At 46.8% G+C, this 14,330-nt stretch overlaps 1 pseudogene; it reads left to right on the forward strand.

Annotated features, from left to right (window-relative positions):
- The first annotated feature begins 5,494 nt into the window (after nucleotides 1-5,494).
- On the forward strand, nucleotides 5,495-13,688 carry LOC136465601 (7-deoxyloganetin glucosyltransferase-like; annotated as a pseudogene).
- Nucleotides 13,689-14,330: the final 642 nt, after the last annotated feature.

The raw sequence follows: 14,330 nt of genomic DNA on the forward strand, positions 1-14,330 counted from the left end.
ACACAACCTAGATGTGTAATCGCTATGACAAGGCAAATGAGGTATTCGATTTTCATCACTCATCTTTTCGCAATGTCATTACTTTCTTTTGGCGTTTTGATGATGAATGGAGATTTTTTGTCAGGCTTATTGTCATATCTGATGCCAAAGCAAAGCCAAATAATTTTGTCAATGCGTGAGGTCTTCATATGAGCCAAGAGGTGGCAATCGACATGGCGGTGGCGATGATCATAACATGAATATCTTCCGTGAGAACATCGCTGATAGGCGAGAGTGATGTAGATAAAAAAAAGTAGCACTCTCTAAAAAGTTTATGTATTGTTTGAACTACAATTTCTTTGGATTACATTAGGTCTGCATGTGGATAAACATTTTTTGTTGAACTATGTGCCATATTTTGTTGAACTATTTACTGTACCAATTTTAAATTATTTATTTATCAATATCAATCAGGTTGATTATTATTTTAGCAAGCAAACAGCAAAAAAATTGAACTCCATCAGGTCTCAGGGCATGTACAGTTCAGTGGCTGAAAAATCCAAAAGGTACAATAGTTCTTTTGAATTAGAACTTTAGCTCATGATCCAAACGATCATGTAGTTTGGACCTTTAAAGTTTAATCATTTAAAATTTAAATCTAAACTTTTGGCAACAAAATTTTAGACCGAGAATCGAACTTCACAAAGCTGTTTTTTACTTCCCCTACCGCATAGGTACTGATGAAACAACTTCTTCTTAAAAACTGTTATTTAGAAGCGTGTTTGGTTGAGGGCCTCCTAGGCAACTCCCATGCCAGGAAGCCATATGTTGCCTGCGCGCTAGGCAGCTCCGCCCAGGAGCAATCCAAACACGGCCTTAGCTTCTTGTCACAGAAACAGTTTCACAGATGAAGTGGAAATACTAGCTTTTCCTGGCTCTCTTTCTACTATCATCTTTGAGAAGCCGTTGGACCAATATTTTTTTAAATAACTTTAACTTTATTACTGAAGCTGCTCTATGGAATCAAAGAAAAAAACTATTCACTAGTAAGGCCGAGGTCTCCCAAACAAGTCCGTAGTTTAGAAGTCCAGCTGTACAATAGTAGTTTACTGTATCGATCGACGTGCGCAAAAGTCTTCCAACAACGTGTACGTACAGAGATCATAGTCCTGTTCGTTTGAGCTAGTTTGACTTATAAGCCATGACTGAAAGGACTGTTGGCTGATTTGGTGTGAAAGAAAAATACTGCTCGTTAGCTGATAAACCATGGCTTATAAGCCAAATACGAGCAAGCGAACAGGCTGAAATCCGAAACTGATGCTTTGGGTGGCAGGGTGCGAATAGTTTGTCGGCAGTATCGCAGGCCACCAGCAACTTCACTTAGACTGTCCGCACCGCGCGCCTGGAACCGAGCATGTACCGGAAATATACAAAGGAAAGGCCCGCACCGCTGCTCTCTATTTCATCCCCAATCCCTCCATTTACTACAGGGCATCTCCAAACCTAGCGCAGTGGGAGACGAACGCTATCCCGTCCACCACACCAGCAACGCTCCTCTCGCGCCATTGCTGTGAAATGTCTAGCAAGCTCCCCGATGACATCCTGGAGAAGCCGGCGGTCTCCCTCAAATCCGAGGGCATTGGGGAGAGAGGGGAGTGCAGGGGCGGGTCAGCAAAGGTGGGCAACAAGCCTCATCCACCCCGTCGTCGATCCAAGTTTGGAGCTGTGAAACGGCAGCAGAGAGAGTTGAGGCGGGCGCGGACGAACTCGGAGGAGAGCTCTACGGCGCGTTCGGCGATTCGCCATCGACGGAGAAGGTAGTCCTGTACATCAGTCAGCACCTGTAGATCTGGAGGCGCTCGGCGGCTGTCGCCGCTGCGACGTGCCGCGGTGGCTTCCCCGGCCTCGCCGCGGTCGCCCCGCCGTCCCGTTGTGAGCTGCCGCGCTCCTCGCTGCAAGCAGCCGCGCGCGCCCTGCTGGACCTGCCTCCGTTGCGTAGCCGCTACAATGGCCCCCCGGCCTGCCGCCGCACTCGCAACGCGGCGCCGCCGGCGACCAACCTCCGGGCGCTCACTTAGCCGCGCTGGCCGCCTAGCTCCGCCGCCGCGCTCGCCCTGCTGGCCCCGCCGCGCTCGCCCTGCTGTCCGCCGCTGCACTCGCCACGCAGCCCCGCTGCCGGCCACCTTCGCCGCCACGCTCGGCCCCAGCACCGCTGCCACGCTAGCCGCCCGGCTCCGTCACCACGCTCGGCTCCCGGCACCGCTGTCGCTCTGCTCCCAGCTCAGTTGCTCTCGGCTGTTTCAGCAGTAGCTAGTTTTTTGAAATAGCTAGTTGAATAAATTTGGATCTTCCTGTTGTTCAGTAACTTCAGTTGGTCTACGGCTTTCTGAACATATGGATAGATAGACAATTTTTAGAATCATCCTGCAGCACACCTGTCATATGGATAGATAGACATTTCTTAGAATATGCTTCTACTTGAATATACATTTTAGTAACCAAATTCGTTTGATTCACTATTTCACTACATTGTGCGTAGGACAACAGTAACATGGCTTTGACAACGGAATTTTGAAGAACAGTTACCTACAGCAGCTAGTTCTCTAATTTTCTTTCTGTATCAGCAGTAGCTAGTATATTAATTCTTAGTTGTGGCATCTTCACGTAGTATGTTACCTGAAACCTGATGGTAGCATGATCTAAAGATAATTTCAGCTTGTTGAACTCTGACAGAAATACAGAACAAAAATGAAAACATGCTGTCCAGTCCATAGATGTACTTAACCATATGGTTTACAGGGGCATTATAGCATTTACTTCATTTTTTTGCAGGATGAATCCTAATAATTCTGATCAAGTTGGTGATGACATTACCGGTTTCGACGGGGGTCTTCCAATGCAAGGCTTCTATAGAGGGTGGAACCCAGGGCTGCAACCATATGCTCTGCAGTACCCATATTACCAGGGAGGATGGACCGCAGCTCTGAACCAAGGGTTCATGCCGCTCCCAAATCCACCATCATCTTCTACAACACCTGCTCAAAATCAGTCTGTCGCTGCAACAGTCGAGAGTGTTGAACCAGTAGTATTGAAAGAGAGTCAGGGTGATGGTGAAGGAGCATCGTTGCCAGCTGGTCGACGGCGCAAGGTCGTACCTAGTCGCACCAAGTTATCCAACTTCTCCCCAAAAGAAGATGTGTTCCTTGTGAAGTCATGGTTGGAAATTAGCTGCGACCCAATTATAAACACAGGGCAGAAGAAGGACGGGTTCTGGGCTAGGATTACAAGCCGGTACAATAACAGGAGGGGTTCCTAGCCTGAGAGAAGTTTCAGATCGCTGCAGAGTCGCTGGGACACTATCAAGGCTGAAGCGAATAAATTTGCAGGGTACATGGCAGATGTTCTTTGAGACAATCCGAGCGGGATGAGTGATACGGATAAGGTGAATTATGAAACCATCGTTTTATTAACAAAATATGATCTGGTATTGTCATTTGGTTTGATCTAGAGTTTGCTTCATAATTTTAAAATTATGTACCCCTTTTGCAGACCTTTTTAGCTCTAGCAAACTTTGCAGACATCGAAGAGTACCCGTTTATTTACGTGCATTGCTGGGATTTGCTGAAGGACGAGCCTAAGTGGATGGAGCTCAACCTCAGAGGGGCACAATATGGAGACGACGATGCAATAGCTGATCATATTCCCACAGCCTCCAACATCAACGATGATGACCTGGGGACACCGTCCTCTCAGTACTCAGGGAGCAAGAGGCCTATGGGGAGGGATGCAGCTAAAAGAGCAGCTAAGAAATCTACCTCGTCCTCTACGTCAGATTCATCTCAGTATGTTTCTAAGTTGCAGGACCTGTCGATACAAAAGCTTTCATTATGGCAAGAAGAAAATGCGAAGAAAGGCTCTCGCTATGAGCAAATGGCAGCCATCGACTCACAGAGATACGATGAGCTGCACCAACACAATCAGCACATGGTAGCAATTGAGGAAGAGAAACTGTGGCTCATGCGTAAGAAAGCTGACATACTACAAACACACGAGGAAGAGCGCATCCTCGAGATTGATCTGGACAAGTGTGTTCCACGCCTCCACAAGTACTATGCAAAGAAACAACAACAGATACTGCAGAACATTGGTGCCAATTTAGATGACAATGTAGACCCTTAAACCAGTGTTGTAATAATCCGAACTCATTTCTTGTACTAGTAGACCATTAAACTTCTGTTGTAGTGTGTTGCATTGAGGATTGTAATAGACTCAGTAGCTGAGCCTACCTTGCAGTGGTTGTGTTGTACTACTAATAATTGTGAACCCATGTTATAATTTAAATGTTTACTATGTTTGGACCTATGCCACTTAATTGTTTATTTTGCGGTTCTGTGCTGATGTTTCTGTACTTCAATTCTGAAGAAAAATCACCTAGGCCACATATATATTCATGTCTGGCAGGTACACAATATTGCTCTAACATTAACCATAGATTTTTTAGGGAAAAGTTGTTTGACTTGTCTCATATTACTATATTTGGTTAGTAAAGAGTGATCGTGGCACAACCACAGCACTGCAATAGCTACTGCGCATTTTACCAGCTTGAATTAGCATAAGCACTTCCATCAAACCATTTTACATTTCACTAAGCATAATTAATCTTGGCAAGAAGAAAAATCCAAGAGGCAATACTGGCGTTGAGTTGCCATTCGACAAGGATCAATGGCAAAAATTTCAAGATTCATAGAAAGTTAAACACAACTGCTCATGTATTAGCACATCCTCCCCTTGTCTTGGTACAACGTTTGTTATTAAAGCTTGATGTCGTTGATCAAGCTTCCACTGACGACATGAAGACCAACCCGACAAACATGAGTGACAATCCCTATTGAGATGATCTAGTCCCCTTTAGCAGTTCCTGAAACAAGAATGAATTCAGATATTTAAAGACTTCAGTGACATTCATAACAAGAATCTGAACGCATGTTGCAGTACCTCGATTAGGATGAACCCAAGACGGCCAATGACATCCTCCTTTTGCTTGAAGTACGAGTCTGCAGCTTCAATGGCTTCGACAAGCCGCTCAAACACATGTCAGCGTAGGAGAACAGGGAGAGGACCGCCGGGGGTGGACACTACAGAGTATCCATGGAGTGGACGGAACAGGCGACGAACCCTAGCAGGCGGCCATGCCGAGATCAAATGTGGCTACTTGGGCTGCTAGATGGGGCAGATGAGAGCTCAGACGGATGCTTCTAGGCCATGGCCAGTCGTTGCTACGAGGAATCAAAGAGCTGCTCACCGGACAGGACGGAGACGGCGGCGCACTCGACCTCCGTGGCGGCGGCGGCAACTTCCGTTGGTAGTTTATTTGGAGACTGCTATACCGGGCGAGTGAGAGCAGCGCTGGTCCACTACTGATCTGTAAAGGCATCCTGACTTGTGGGCCATAGTGCTTTTACCGGTCCATTTAGCACTTGGGCGGTGCGGACAGTCTATAGGGAAGACGGAGTGTTCGACAGAGCAAGCAGCACTGCTGCAGCAGCAGCAGCAGGAACCGCACCTTGGCACCGCAAGAGCTGACCGACCCTCGGCCATGTCGACTCGAGCTGAGAAGCCAGCCACCCACGCGGTGTTCTTCCCATTCCCGGCGCAGGGCCACGTCACGCCAGCACTGCACCTGGCCAAGCTCCTCCACGTCCGTGGCGGCGTCCGCGTCACCTTCGTCCACTCCGACCGCAACCGCCGCCGCCTGCTCCGCACACGAGGCCCCGCCGCGCTGGCCGGCGCCCCGGGCTTTGGCTTCGCCTCCATCCCGGACGGCCTTCCGCCGCCCTGTGGTGAAGACGATGGCGACTCCCCGCAGGTCATGGTCAGCCTGCTTGCGTCACTCGATACCTTTGTCCCGCACCTCAAGAAACTGCTCGACGACCTGTCTGCCTCCGGAGCACCGGCAACATGCGTCGTCTCCGACATCGATCCCGTCCTGCGCGCCGCCGCGGACGTGGGTGTCCGGGCGGTGGCCTTCTGGACGACGAGCGCCTGCGGGCTCCTGGCGTCCCTGCAGTGCCAGCAACTCATCGACAAGGGCATAATTCCCCTCAAAGGTACTGCATGGAGATGCTAGCTGTCTCTGATTAGTGATTAATATCGATCCGTAGATGAACAATTATTGATTGGTTCATCAATTGCTACAAACCATCAATGTCCAACTCCGTCTGCAGATGAAGAGCAGCTGCGCGATGTCTACCTGGACAGCACGGTCATCGACCCGGTGCGGGGGCTGCCGGCAGACATGCGCCTGCGCGACATGGCAAGCTTCGTCCGGACAACGGACCCGGATGACCCCGTGCTCCGCATCGTCCTTGCACACATGCTATTGTATATAATATAGGTTTGGCCCATATAATATTTAATAAATCAAATAAAACTCTATGGTACGTAACATTAAGTGTTACATGGTTTAATATCATACAGGATTTTGATTGAACGCTGACTCAGCTTATATGGTTGGAAAACATTCATCTAAATTGAGAAGCTGAGAAAAGGATAAAGGCGTGCCACACGCGCGCGCCTCTGCCGGTCGGGCCGTGCCGAGGCGGCGAGCGGGCGGGCGTGGCCAGTCTTTTGCCACTTAAATTCACATTATCACGGGAGTTTCAATCTTTGATGGTGGAGGCGAATAGACTGCGTCAGTTACCGTCTCTTCCGCTTCCCATCTCTTGGGATTCTCCGCAGCCTTCGTCTTCTTCCTCTATCGCAGCCATATATCCGTGTCATCCGTCAGTTCAGACCCTGTCTTCTTCCGCAACTGTTCCCGAGAGACTCCACATCTCCGTAGCCTTCAGTTTTCCCCGTCCCGTTCCTCTGTGCGCACGGAGTAGCGGGAGAGCAGGTGCCCTCGGAACCCTCGTCTGCGAGAGAACCTTGCACGGGGTGCGCGGCGATTAGGTTTTTAAGGAGCGATCCACGACTGCTCGTCTTCGTACGCCTTCGTCTTGGTGGCAGATCCCGTCTTCCTCCCGGAGATTGCTTACAGAACCGCAAGCTGTCTTTTTCCTGGTGATCTGTTCGTGGGACTGTACTGCGAACATCGTACTGCACCGACTGTGGTCCACGACTTCGAGCAACGCACTATATCGACTAGTGCGAATGGAGCCTCCGATGCCCTCGGCATGGGACCCTCCGCTGGGTATACTCTAATCTCTGTGATTACTGTACTCTCTGCTACTGTATTCATATGTATGTCATCACTGCATGTTGTAGTGTTCATTAGAGGTATACACATCCACATATATGCCGTCACAAACCTGCTGATATTAATTTTCTGGATTAAACTGATAATAAAAATGCCTAAATTCCTAACAATGCAAAAACCTAATGTTAGACAATTTTCTGTCAGTAGTTTTGTTGCTGCTTTGAAGCCAAATAATTTTGATGGCAAGAATTTTATGATATGGCGTGCCAAGATGGTATTGTAGTTGACTGCGATAAACTGCTATCACGCCGCATAGGGGAAGCCTGAATAGTTTACTCCTGAGGAGGAGCGAAAGTTCTTGGCTGCCGATAACCTTTTTTGAGGCGCCGTGATTAGTGCACTTCATCCCAAGTATGAGAAAAACTACATATCTTGCACATCAGGCAAAGAGTTATGGGATGCTCTTAAGGCAAAGTTTAGGGTTTCTGGTGCTGGCAGTGAGCTATATCTTATGGAGCAGTTTTATGACTACAAAATGGTTGAAAACCGTTGGTCGAACAGGCTCATGAGATACAGGCGCTAGCGAAGGAACTAGAACATTTCCCATGTCTGTTGCCCGACAAGTTTGTGGCCGGCGGTATAATCGCTAAGCTGCCATATTCTTGGAGAGATTTTGCTACTTCTCTAAAACACAAGAGACAAGAGTTTAGTGTGGCTGAGCTTATTGGATCTCTTGATGTTGAGGAGAGGGCGAGAGCAAAAGACAACCGTAGAAAAAGAGTTGAGTCTTCCGCTGCCAATATGGTGTAGAAGAAAAACTCATTTGCATCTCGTAATAAAAAGAAGAAGAACATGCAAGAGAACAACAATGCAAAGCCTAAGCAGACTGCACAATTTAAGAAGAAAAACAACAAGAAAGGTGGAGGTTGCTTTGTTTGCGGGAGTGATGAGCATTGGGCAAGTGCGTGCCTAGACCGCAAATATAAATAAGAAAAGAAATCATCAAACATAGTAATTAGCGAGACAGGAGGAGGAACATCTGGGTATGGTAATTCTTTATCTTTTGTTCTTTCAGTTTGTCTTTCACCTGAGTGGTGGATGAACAGCGGTGCTAATATTCATGTGTGTGTCGATGTTTTTTTGTTTATTTCCTATCAGGCCGGTAGGAGTAGAGCCTTGCTGATGGGAAACGGTTCGCATGCACATGTTCTTGGTGCTGGTACGGTCGTTCTAAAGTTTACTTCAGAAAAGACGGTGCATTAAAGAACGTGCAGCATGTCCCCTCCATCAAAAAGAACCATGTTAGCGCTTCTCAGATATATCGCGATGACTTTAAAATTGTGCTTGAGTCTAATAAATGTGTTGTGTCAAGACATGGAACATTTGTTGGAAAAGGTTATAATTGCGAAGGCTTGTTCCGCTTATCTTTGCTTGATGATGTGTATAATAAAGTGGTGAACAATATTAATGTTTCGGATGAGTCGAATATATGGCATTCACAACTTTATCACATTAATTTTTGTCTGTCTCACACGGCTTGCAAATCTGAATTTAATCCCAAAATTTAACTTGGTCAAAGATTCTAAGTGCCAGGTGTGTGTGCAATCGAAACAACCGCGCAAGCCTCATAAGGCTGCTGAGATGAGGAACTTGGCACCATTAGAACTCGTTTATTCTGATTTATGCGAAATGAATGGCGAATTGACTAAAGGTGGTAGACGATACTTTATGACACTTATAGATGATTGCACTAGATTTTGCTACGTGTATTTGCTGAAAACAAAAGATGAAGCGTTGCATTATTTTAAGGTCTATAAAGCTGAGGTAGAAAATCAACTTGAGAAGAAGATCAAGCGTTTATGGTCAGATCGCGGGGAAGAATGTTTCTCAAATGATTTTTCTGAGTTTTGCGCGGTGCATAGAATTATTCATGAGAGGACGCCACCATACTCACCATAGTCCAATGGGATTGCAGAGAGAAAGAACCGCACTCTAACTGATTTGGTTAATGCCATGTTGGAGACTGTGGGACTATCTAAGGAATGGTGGGGTGAGGCTATATTGACAGCGTGTCATGTCCTAAATAGAGTGCCCACAAAGAACAAACAAATCACACCATTCGAGGAATAGGAGAAGAAGAGATTAAATCTCTCTTACCTGCGAACTTGAGGTTGTTTGGCAAAAGTGAATGTGCCAATAAACAAAAAGCGAAAGCTTGAACCAAAGACTGTTGATGGTGTCTTTCTTGGTTATGCTATTCACAGCGTGGGTTATAGATTTTTAGTTATAAATTTTAGTGTTTCTGAGATGACTGTTGATACAATCATGGAATCTAGAGACGCTACATTTTTTAGAATGAGTTTCCCATGAAAAATGCACCTAGCACAACTGGTCATGAATTTATAATTCTCCATGAGCATGAAAATTTTATTTTGATAGAACATTTTGAGGAACCCTATGTGCAAAATCCTGAGGAGGATGACACTATAGTCACCAGGAAAAGCAAGAGACAGAGGACTGCAAAGTCTTTTGGTGATGACTATATTGTGTATCTTGTGGATGACACACCAACGACCATTGGAGAGGCATATTCCTCTTTTGATGCTGATTTATGGAAGGAAGTAGTATGGAGTGAGATGGATTCTGTTATGTCTAATAGAACTTGAGAAATAGTTGATCGTCCCTGTGGGTGCAAGCCTATAGGTTGCAAATGGCTGTTAAAGAAAAAACTCAGGCCTGATGGTACTATTGAGAGGTACAAGGCAAGACTTGTGGCCAAGGATTATACTCAAAAGGAAGGTGAGTATTTCTTTGATACTTATTAACCGGTTGTCCGATTGACCACAATTCGAGTTTTGTTTTCCCTGGCAGCCTCTTATGATCTTATCGTTCATCAAATGAATGTTAAGACAGCTTTCCTAAATGGAGAGTTGGAGGAGGAGATCAATATGGATCAACCTGATGGGTTTGTAGCAAATGGTCAAGAAGGCAAGGTGTGTAAATTATTAAAGTCATTATACGGCCTAAAACAAGCTCCTAAGCAATGGCATAAGAAGTTCAATAGAATTTTAACATCTGCTGGCTTTGTTGTGAATGAAGCTGACAAATGTGTGTACTATCGGTATGGTGGGGGTGAAGGAGTCATTTTGTGCTTATATGTTGATGACATACTGATCTTTGGATCCAGCCTCAAAGTGATCGAGGAGGTGAAGGAATTTCTATCTAAAAATTTTGAGATGAAAGATTTGGGAGAGGCTGATGTTATTCTTAATATCAAGCTTCTAAGAGAAGGTGATGGTGGGGTAACTCTATTACAAACCCATTATGTGGAAAAGGTGCTGCGTCGCTTTGGGTTCAGTGACTGTGCACCTGCTCCTACACCTTATGACCCTAGCGTGGTATTGAGGAAAAATCGAAGAATAGCAAGGGATCAGTTGAGATATTCCTAGATCATTGGTTCGCTCATATATCTTGCCAGTGCAACAAGGCCTAACATCTCACTTGCTGTGTGCAAGCTGAGCCGGTTTGTGTCAAACCCGGGAGATGATCATTGGCGTGCTCTTAAGAGAGTAATGCGCTACCTAAAAGGGACCATGGGCTATGGTATTTGTTATACCGGACATCCGAAAGTACTAGAAGGCTACTGTAATGCCAACTGAATTTCTGATGCTGATGAGCTTTATGCCACAAGTGGATATGTGTTTTTGCTTGGAGGTGGTGTTGTTTCCTAGAAGTCTTGCAAGCAGAGTATCTTAACGAAGTCTACAATGGAAGCAGAACTCACAGCATTAGACACTGCTGGATCTGAGGCTGAGTGGCTTCATGATCTCCTTATAGATTTACCGGTTGTTGAGAAACCCATACCGGCTATTTCTATGAACTGCGATAACCAAACTGTGATTACAAAAGTTAACAGTTCCAAAGATTGAAGTCCACAAGGCATGTTAAAATACGACTAAAATATGTCAAAAAATTGAGAAACTCCGGAGTAATAGTGTTGGACTATATCCACACGTCTAATAATCTGGCAGATCAGTTCACTAAGAGTCTATCATGCAATGTGATAGAAAGTGCATCGAGAGAGAGGGATTTGAGACCCACTTGAAATTTACTATAGTGGTAACATGTTCTATGTGATCGGAGATCCCGTAAAGTAGGACGGTGCAACAAAATAGTAGTAAATTGTGAGAAAAGATCCTTAGTAAGACTCATTTCTGATGCATATCTTTTCTTTCTGTAAGGTAGGCTGGCTTTTGCCTTAATGCGTTCCAAGTGGCTTGTCAAAGTAAAGATGTTGTCCTATAGAACATCTTTTGAGGAACACACCTATATGAGTCAGACTGCTGGTCATAGTCTATGAGATTTGGATGATCTCTAAATACTCATGAAAGGCACTGAAGTATGACTTATATGCTTCAAATAGAGGGGATGCCTTTTGCTGCCCAGTATCAGCTAAGGACTTTAGTGACATTCACCTCACACAAAACTATCAATTCAAGGCTTAGTCCATTGTTTAGTTATGACTGAGTAAAACTATTGTTTTAGATGGATGTTCGACTTAACAGTCTTCATTGAAACACTGGTATATAAAAGAAATGTGGTTCTAAGACTACGTTGTTACAAACCCTAGAGTTTGGTGGGAATTGTTGGATATAATATGGGCTTGGCCCATATAATATTTAATAAATCAAATAAAACTATATGGTACGTAATATTAAGTGTTGCATGGTTTAATACCATACGAGATTTTGACTGAACGCTGACTCAGCTTATATGGTTGAAAATTATTCATCTAAATTCAGAAGCTGAGAAAAGGATAAAGGCGTGCCACACGCACGCGGGCGCCGCCGCCGCCGCCGGCTGGGCCGGGCCGTGGCTGTGGCCGTGGCGAGGCAGGCAGGTGGGCGGCGAGCAAGCGGGCAGACGTGGCCAGTCTTTTGCCACTTAAATTCACATTATCACGGGAGTTTCACTCTTTGATGGTGGAGGCGAATAGACTGCGTCAGTTACCATCCCTGCTGCTTCCCGTCGCTTGGGATTCTCCGTTGCCTTCGTCTTCTTCCTCTATCGCAGCCATATATCCGTGTCCTCCGTCAGTTCAGACCCCGTCTTCTTCCGCAACCGTTCTTGAGAGACTCCACATCTCCGCAGCCTTCAGTTTTCCCCGTCCCGTTCCTCTACGCGCACGGAGTAGCGGGAGAGCAGGTGCCTCTGGAACCCTCGTCTGCGAGAGAACCTTGCATGGGGTGCGCGGCGATTAGGTTTTTGGGGAGCAATCCGCGACTGCTCGTCTTCGTACGCCTTCTTCCTGGTGGCAAATCCCGTCTTCCTCCCGAAGATTGCTTACAGAACCGCAAGTTGTCTTCTTCCTGGTGATTCGTTCGTGGGACTGCACTGCGAACATTGTCCTGCACCGACTGTGGTCCACGTCTTCGAGCAACGCACTATATCGACTGGTGCGAATGGAGCCTCCGATGCCCTCGGCATGGGACCCTCCGCTGGGTATACTCTAATCTCTATGATTATTGTACTCTCTGCTACTGTATTCATCTGTATGTCATCACTGCATGCTGTAGTGTTTATTAGAGGTATACACATGCACATATATGCCGTCACGAACCTGCAGATGTTAATTTTCTGGATTAAACTGATAATGAAAATACCTAAATTCCTAACACATGCAGGCTCTACCGACGGTTGTGACCGTCGTCGTCCTCAACACGTTCGGCGAGCTAGAGGGCGAGGTCGTCGCCGCCATGTCGGCCGTCCTTCCACCAATCTATGCCGTCGGCCCACTCCCGCTGCTCACGGAAGCCGATGCCGGCCCACTGGAGACGCTGAGCTCCAACCTCACCAAGGGGGACGACGGGTGCCTGGCTTGGCTCGGGAGCAAGGAACCCCGGTCCGTGGTGTATGCCAACTTCGGGAGCATAGTCGTGTTGACGAACCAGCAGATCGAGGAGTTCGCATGGGGGTTGGCCAACAGCAGCTACCACTTTCTGATGGTGCTCAGGGGAGCCATGCAGACGACCACGATGCTAGCGCCGGAGTTTGTCGAGGCGACCAAGGACCGGGGCTATGTGACGAGCTGGTGCCCTCAGCGGGAGGTGCTCCGGCACCAGGCCATCGGCATGTTCCTGACGCACTGTGGGTGGAACTCCATGCTCGAGGGCATCTGCTCTGGGGTGCCCATGCTGTGCTGGCCCTTCGGTGCAGACCAGCATACCAACCGCCGATTTGCCTGCACGGAATGGCGCGTTGGCGTCGAGATCGGCAGCGACGTCAAGAGAGGGGAGGTGGAGACGCTACTAAGAGATGTCATGGAGGGGAGAAAGGCAGGAAGATGAGAGGACAAGCTGCCCAATGGGAGGAGAGAGCATCTGCGGCTTCAGAGCCAGGTGGGCCCTCTTGGGTCAACTTTGATAGGTTGCTCAATGAGGTTTCCATGCTTGATCCATATCGATCTAATACCTTATATGATACTACGACCTGCACCGATTGTTTCAAATAATACCAGTCCTACCGCGTATTCTAAACTTTATGGGCGCGTTTGATCACCTGCACCGATTGTTGAGCCAGGCTGATGGGGTGCAAGATCCTTTATTTGTTTGCCAGGAGGAGTGGGGGTAGGGGTAAAAACGGTATGGATATTTTCTGATTGTATTTTAGACCGAATCTGTTTATACTGGTTCAGCTATCCGAGTTCGGATATTCAATATCCGATACTATATCCGTATCAGAATACTCAAATCATATATTTATGATGTCGATATCTAATTGTATCCTATCTGACATTGTTGACGCTATCCGTATTCGAATCTGAATCTGGACAGAAATATAAAAATAAATGTAATAGCAATGATATATGTCCGTATCTTATCCATTTTCATCGCTACCTGGAGAAGAGATTGGGCCAGCCTCACAAACGACTTAAAGCAGCAAAGATGCTTCATCTAGAGAAACGAAAGCCAGGCTCGCTGCGAGCAAGGAGCGGATGTTGCTATCACCACCCTTCGCGTCACCCTCCATGCCCACCTCCCTCAAGACGGCAGCCCGCGTCGGGATCTTGCTGCTCCACTCGACACCGCCTCGGGCGCCAGGATTCGCCTCTCCATCGACGACGCTGACGAGGTCGACCCGAACCTCAACCTCG

Source organism: Miscanthus floridulus, chromosome 7 (genome assembly GCF_019320115.1).
Source record: "Miscanthus floridulus cultivar M001 chromosome 7, ASM1932011v1, whole genome shotgun sequence".
Taxonomy (NCBI): Eukaryota; Viridiplantae; Streptophyta; class Magnoliopsida; order Poales; family Poaceae; genus Miscanthus; species Miscanthus floridulus.